The 7208-nt window shown below is 36.9% G+C and overlaps 1 protein-coding gene and 1 long non-coding RNA gene across 3 annotated transcripts in view; one reads left to right on the top strand and one right to left on the bottom strand.

Annotated features, from left to right (window-relative positions):
- LOC116735003 (uncharacterized) lies at positions 1-2890 on the bottom strand. Its single transcript, XR_004342307.1, has 2 exons — positions 2092-2890; positions 1-948 (listed from the first exon to the last, which is right to left on the bottom strand). It is a non-coding gene; the product is annotated as an uncharacterized LOC116735003 (long non-coding RNA).
- Positions 2891-6926: 4036 nt separating this feature from the next.
- Positions 6927-7208, top strand: part of hdac5 (histone deacetylase 5) — a 66496-nt gene continuing 66214 nt past the window's right edge. The window contains exon 1 of one of the 2 annotated variants that reach the window (XM_032586722.1): positions 6927-7025. The gene's annotated coding sequence lies outside the window, so the exon portion shown is untranslated. Of the gene's footprint in view, positions 7197-7208 lie in introns of both variants that reach the window. The other variant, XM_032586721.1, reaches the window with a different exon arrangement.

The raw sequence follows: 7208 nt of genomic DNA, 5'->3' as shown, positions 1-7208 counted from the left end.
AAATAATCTTAATGGTATTTTTTTGTGTTTTTTTTTTTCTTTTAAATAATTCCATTTGTTAGTGTTCTTTTGAAAGTGGAACAATAATCCTCTGTGTAGATCTCAGTTGTCTAATCATCCCTTTTTGATAATGTCTGGTCTCATAAACAAATACAAGTAATAGAAACTGTACATCATATTGGCATATTAGGCAGGCGCACATGGTGTCTGTCTATTCATGAATTGAAACACACATCTTTTTAAGGTATTTCTGGGATTTATGGTAAAAGAAAGCATCACTTAGTGTTTACTTTTTTATAATTTTCTCCAACTTAAGCCACTGAAGGTATAAAAATGGCATTCAGAAAATTTTAATATGTCTACATATATATGTGTGTACATCTTGTGAAATTTGTCATTTTGTAAATGTTAATTTTATGAAAACACAGTAATGAATATAATGGTTCACATAATACATCTCATTCCAGTTTTGTACTTTCACAAACTGCAAGTCCTTTTTGTTTATTAAGTTACATTAAAGCTACTCAAGAAAAGTGTAATTGTATCCTAGAACAATTTTAAGTTTGTTGATTATGTTTTTTGCCTCAACAGCTATTGGGCTGTTATGTGTAATTTATTTATTAGAGATCAAGGCCAGGTGTATTGAAATGTTCTTCACTAATTGAATTTGACATAAACACTAGCATGATTGTACTTCACACATCTGCAAAGTTCAATATTTTAATATTTCTAATTAGATAAAATAGCTGACCTAACACAATTTTTTTGTGCGTGCATGATTTTACACACAACATAGTATCCCACCCACATAGGAACTGAATAAAAAATATGTCAAAAGATACCTGATTCTGAGAGAAGTGTGGAAGAAATGTTGAGTCGCACGGTATTAACAGCTTCTGCTGTTGATGGAAAGTTCAGGTCCTTGTTTTCCAGTATGCACTCTGCAAACTTTAAAGGCAAATATATTTTTTTGAAAAAAGAAAGAAGAGTAACAGCGGACTCATTACAAAGACAAAATATTTGTCAAAGTATTAGATTGTCATATAGAGGTCATGACATTGATGAATAATTTAACATTTTTGCTATACTTATTTCAGACTCTTTCCATTGTCATTAAAATAAATCAACCATGTAATAAAGCAATATAATTCATAAACTACATTATATTTCAGGCAGAAATGCACAGTTTAAGTTGTTTAGCCAAAGCTGTTCATCATCTTAAAAGTTCTACTCCTACAAAATAGCATTAGATTAATGGCAATGTGATTATTAGAAAACCACTTTCATATTAATCTTTTTTTCACAACATCAAAAACGTAAACAAGCATGTATACCAATATATTGATATATAATTCTATCTATCTTCAGACATAGATAGATATACATGTATGTGGAAAGAGACAGAACAGTACACATAAAGGTTATATAAATTGATTTGTAAACAGGCAATGTTCTACATTACATAAGAAATATAAGTAATCATAGTCAAGTATATACAGTACAGACCAAAAGTTTGGACACACAGTTGTGTCCAAACTTTTGGTCTGTACTGTATATATATATATATATACTGTATATAAAAACATAAAACCACGGCTGCCCAAATCACGGCAGAATTAAATGTGCACCTCAACTCCCCTGTTTCCACCAAAACTGTCCGTCGGGAGCTCCACAGGGTCAATATACACGGCCGGGCTGCTATAGCCAAACCTTTGGTCACTCGTGCCAATGCCAAACGTCGGTTTCAATGGTGCGAGAAACGCAAATCTTGGGCTGTGGACAATATGAAACATGTATTGTTCTCTGATGAGTCCACCTTTACTGTTTTCCCCACATCCGGGAGAGTTACAGTGTGGAGAAGCGCCAAAGGAGCGTACCACCCAGACTGTTGCATGCCCAGAGTGAAGCATGGGGATGGATCAGTGATGGTTTGGGCTGCCATATCATGGCATTCCCTTGGCTCCATACTTGTGCTAGATGGGCGCGTCACTGCCAAGGACTACCGAACCATTCTGGAGGACCATGTGCATCCATGTATATATACATATATACATATATATATATATATATATATATTTAAACAGCACTTACTTTAAGGGCAAACACACCACATGAAACCACATCTTGCTGGATGGCATGTTATACTGTTTCACATTTCCACATTGACACTTTCATCCCTTTGCTTCTCATAAATGTCCTTGTTGAGAGGATAAAATGTTAAATTAACATTCTAGTTATCCAATTATGACATTTTTTATTATAATAAACAATAATTGTTCTTGTTTTTCTCACCTTGTTACTTCCAAGCAACTCTTCACATCTTTTTGGGACTCTCCAAGTGAGTTAAGGAAACCTTTTGTTATGAATATTCTTTTGTTGAAATTAATGAAAAAAAAAGTGATTTAATTTTTATGTTAAACCAAAATAAAAATGGTTTGTGCATGCTTTACATTTAGCAAAGATGCATTGTCAGATTTATTTCCTTCAGTATCCTTGCAATAGCGATAATAAAGAAATAACATTTTCTACATAATCACATTTGTTCCCTTAACTGCTGGTATGAGTTTTATATCAATAGGATGATATTTGGGGAAAATAGGTATGGCATGCAAATATCGGCAGGCTCAAATTCGATATTGCCAAAAAATGCATCCCCCTCCTAGCTTGAAAAAATAAAGAGTCAAGAGGGATTTTACCTTTTCTACATAATTACACTTATCCTCTTAGCTACTGGGATGAGTTTTATATCAATAGGATTATATTTGAGAAAAATAGAGGGGGCATGCAGATATCGGCAGGCTAATAATAGGCTCTGCCGTAAAATGCATCCCCTGCTAAAATAGAGAAATAAAGAGTTAAGAGTGAAATACATTTTTCTACATAATCACACATGTTCTATGAACTACTGGTATAAGTTTCATATCAGTAGATAACATTTGAGAAAAATAGAGGGGGCATGCATATTTTGGCAGGCTCGACATCCATATTGCCAAAAAATGCATCCCCTGCTAACTTGGATAAATAAAGAGTTTAGAGTGAAATAACTTTTTCTACATAATCAGAGCAGTTGTATGAACTGCTGGTATGAATTTCAAAGCAATAGGATAAAATTTGAGGAAAATAGATAGGGCATGCATATTTTGGCAGGCTCGACATCCATATTGCCACAAAATGCATCCCCTGCTAACTTGGATAAATAAAGAGTTTAGAGTGAAATAACTTTTTCTACAAAATCACACTTGTTCTATGAACTGCTGATATAAGTCTTAAATCAATAAGATAATATTTGAGGAAAATAGATAGGGCATGCATATTTTGGCAGGCTCGACATCCATATTGCCAAAAAATGCATCCCCTGCTAACTTGGATAAATAAAGAGTTTAGAGTGAAATAGCTTTTTCTACATAATCAGAGTAGTTGTATGAACTGCTGGTATGAATTTCATAGCAATAGGATAAAATTTGAGGAAAATAGGTAGGGCATGCATATTTTGGCAGGCTCGACATCCATATTGCCAAAAAAATGCTTCCCCTGGTAACATGGAGAAATAAAGAATTAAAGAGGGATTTCACCTTTTCTACATAATCAGAGATGTTCTATGAATTACTGGTATGGGTTTTATATCGATAGGATAATATTTGAAGAACATGGAGAGGCCATGCATATTTTGGCAGGCTAATAATAGGCTTTGCTGTACATGCATCCCCTGCTTACATGGAGAAATAAAGAGTCAAGAGTGAAATTACTTTTTCTATACAATCACACTTGTTTTATGAACTGCTGGTATACATTTTGTATCAGTAGAATTATATTTGTGGAAAATATATAAGGCCTACATATATTGGCAAGGTAATAATTTGCTATGCCAGAAAATGCATCCCTCTGCTAACTTGAAGAAATGAAGAGTTAAGAGGGACTTCACCTTTTCTACGTAATGACACTTATTCTCTGTGCAACTGCTATACGTTTCATATCAACAATAGACAGGGGATACAAATATTGGCAGGCTCAGTCATTAAAATGCATCCCCTCTACATTAATATGCTAGACAGTTAAGCATGATATAAAATGTTCTACATAATGGGCCTCTGTTTTGTAATACTTTAAGCTAATATGATGTTAAAAGAAAAATCGGGAAATTTCAAACCAAATGCGGAGAGCATTTTCTTCAGACACGGACTGAAAAACGTTCGACTCATTTGTCTCAATAAATGTGTAAAAACCGTATTTATTTCAATTAATCTGCGATATAAAACCCACCGTTTTAAGGCTGACATGTTTAAGAAACGTGATATTGTTACGAATATCTTTAAAAGTTTCGTCTTCGGTCATATTTCAGTCCGTTTCCTCATTAAAATGCGAGAGTTTAGAAAGATGCGCGCTCCCGCGACAGGGGATGCAATTCTCGGCAGGCATGCATTTCTGGGCATAACACCGGCATTCAAACTCACAGCTTTCTTACTGCAAGGCAACCAATAATTGTTACTGCACCACTGTGCAGCATTCCTATAGCATGTATGTAAGCATGAACCAAATCTGCTAGCATTAATGTAGCATTAATTTCACTCGACCATGCGGAGTGTAATATTACGTGACGTTAACGAACAATACTATTATTTTGAACGTCTCTATGCTGTGAATGGTAGGACTCAATCGGTGACGTGAGGTTCTTAGATGGTGAGGCACTGACTTAATCATAATCAGATTTACAAATATAGACCCACTGCATGTCATTGTTTATATACCCAAATTTCGCGCATGCGGAAATGGCTGGAGGGCAAAAAGACGATTCCTTTACATGTCATCCATAGCCGCGCTGCCATGGCATAACTATTCAATGAAACTTGGAAGTGTAGGTAATATTAATTTAGTGCTATGCTCCACAGCAAAGGAAAAAATCGCTCTCTGTATCGGCCAAGCTACATTCAGGCTCGTTGCCAGAGCAACCGACAACAACGCCACTTTATGTTTCAGGATTCAACATCAAAAAACACTCAAATATTTCCCACACAGAACAAAATATTCAGTCTGTTACACTAGTACGGTTTTAGCCTTAATGTTTGTTTTGTGATTATTAATAGTGGTCGCTGTGGTAGTTTAAAGCTCCGCTGCTATCGCAGAGAAGTTTGCGGGTTATGTTTCTTTTCTGCATTCTTTACACGTGCAAACTGTAGCTCACAAAACGCACATTTTATTAATAAACTAACTAAGCAATAAATAAATAAATAGATAAAATATTGCCGTCTTACCTTTACTTATAAATGAAATCCATGCGCCGCTTATTCTGCACAAAAATATAATTTCATCCAAAGTCAAGTCTATCCTCGATACAAGTTGAGAAAAGATGGCAAGGAAAGCAGAAAAGGCCGTTTCTAGCAGGATATCCACAAAGCCTCTTTTCCTTTCGTGTGAGAAGAGCGTGGTCTGTACATAGTACAAACCACAGGGTTAAAATACAGTAGATGACAGGTGAGTCTCTCTCTCTCGCTCTCTCTCTCTCTCTGTATATATATATATATATATATATATAATTTATATTCTACAATAAGTTTATTTAATTTGACATATTTGACTTTTGTGTCCATAACCTGTGACATCACTTCCTCCCTTCACTAAACTAAGTTAAATCAGCTTCAGACCATTAAGTTCAGTCAACAAGGTCTCAAGTACACTGAGAAAGTATGTGTCAAGTAAACAAAACGTAAAACTAACAGTTACTTAGATTTTCAAGGTAAAGATAATTTTATTTATAAAGCACATTTTCAGCAACAAGGCAATACAAAGTGCTTTGTTGTCAAATTGTCAAATTTTAGAGCGCATATATATTGAAACTGTCACTGTGTCATGACATAGAGACATAGTGTGGTATGATACAAGAATCTGTAAAAAAAAAAAAAAAAAATCAAGCTCCTCCAAAAGATACTACTGCGATCTGTAGAAATACATCACTCCCAGTCAGAAGCAACTAATCAGTCTGAGCTCTTTCTTTTTTTTTGAGGTTTTGTTGGCCTTTATTTGATAGTTAATTGACAGGAAAGTGGGTAAGTGAGAGAAGGGAAAGACATGCGGCAAAGGTTGCCAGGCCGGGAATCGAACCTGCGACGGCCACGTCAAGGACTAAGGCCTCCATATATGGGTTGTGCTTAACCCCTGCGCCACCACAGCACACCCAGTCTGAGCTCTTCCAATCAGGCTTGGGTATGTTCTACTCACGGTGCTACTAGCAACAGCTTATCATTAGAGGAAAACTTTATCCGCTGTCATCGGTGGCCATGTTAACTACCCTGAGCATTCATAACAAGTTCTACTGTTGAGAAGACTCTGTAGCTGAGAGCAAGGTGGATAATATGAACAGGACATACACAAGCTTGATTTACAGCACTGAGAGCCTTCTCCTGGCTCTGATTGGTTGTTTCTGACTGAGTGTTGTATTTCAGCAGTTAATACTGGGAACACTGGGAGAAGGTTACTGTTGCAATCATGACAGTAACAGTTTTAAAAAATGTCAATGTGAAAAAGTTGAATGGACCTCAATGTTGTCTCGCTGGAGATAGGCGCCAGCACCCCTTTGGACCCAACTAGGGACAAGGATGTAAGAAAATGGATGGATGGGTGGATCTCAATGCTTTGAGACAAGAGCAGAAATAGAGCTTCAGAAAATAAAATTTAGATGCAGAGCTGTGCTTCCAGCAATAAGCAACAATGAATTGAGTAGATCTGAAACAAAAATGCTGAAAATATTGAATTACTATGGTGGTGGTCAGTCACGTGCCTCTGTTCTGATTCGGGCCACTATCTGACTAAATCCGCCTCTGTCTGTAGGTGTATGCCTGTCTGTCCGTCTGTCTGCCTGTCTGTCTATCTCTGCCTTGTCTGTCTTCCTCCATTGGTTTGCACCGAGTCTATTTTTAACCACAGCAGACTTGTCACGTGGCAGGGGGAGGACGTCAATAATGTTGTTGTTGGTGGGAGAGAGAGCGCGAGGCAGAAGGAACGAAGACTGTAAATATGGAGGAGGTGAAATGGTAGGAGGTTAAACGCATCCTGCCAACTAGCGTTACACCTTTCCGTGGCCACCTTAAGGAACACAGGATTCTGCGGTGGCGGAGAGAGTTAGGGGGCGGGGGGAACGCGCACCGAACCTCGGCAGTGACCGCATCCGATAGGAAGCGACCTGAGCTCCGCCAAAACTCACGGTACTGTGCGGT

Source organism: Xiphophorus hellerii, chromosome 16 (genome assembly GCF_003331165.1).
Source record: "Xiphophorus hellerii strain 12219 chromosome 16, Xiphophorus_hellerii-4.1, whole genome shotgun sequence".
NCBI lineage: Eukaryota > Metazoa > Chordata > Actinopteri > Cyprinodontiformes > Poeciliidae > Xiphophorus > Xiphophorus hellerii.
The sequence above is the reverse complement of the archived record's forward strand: the minus strand, read 5'-3'. Positions and strand labels throughout refer to the sequence as shown.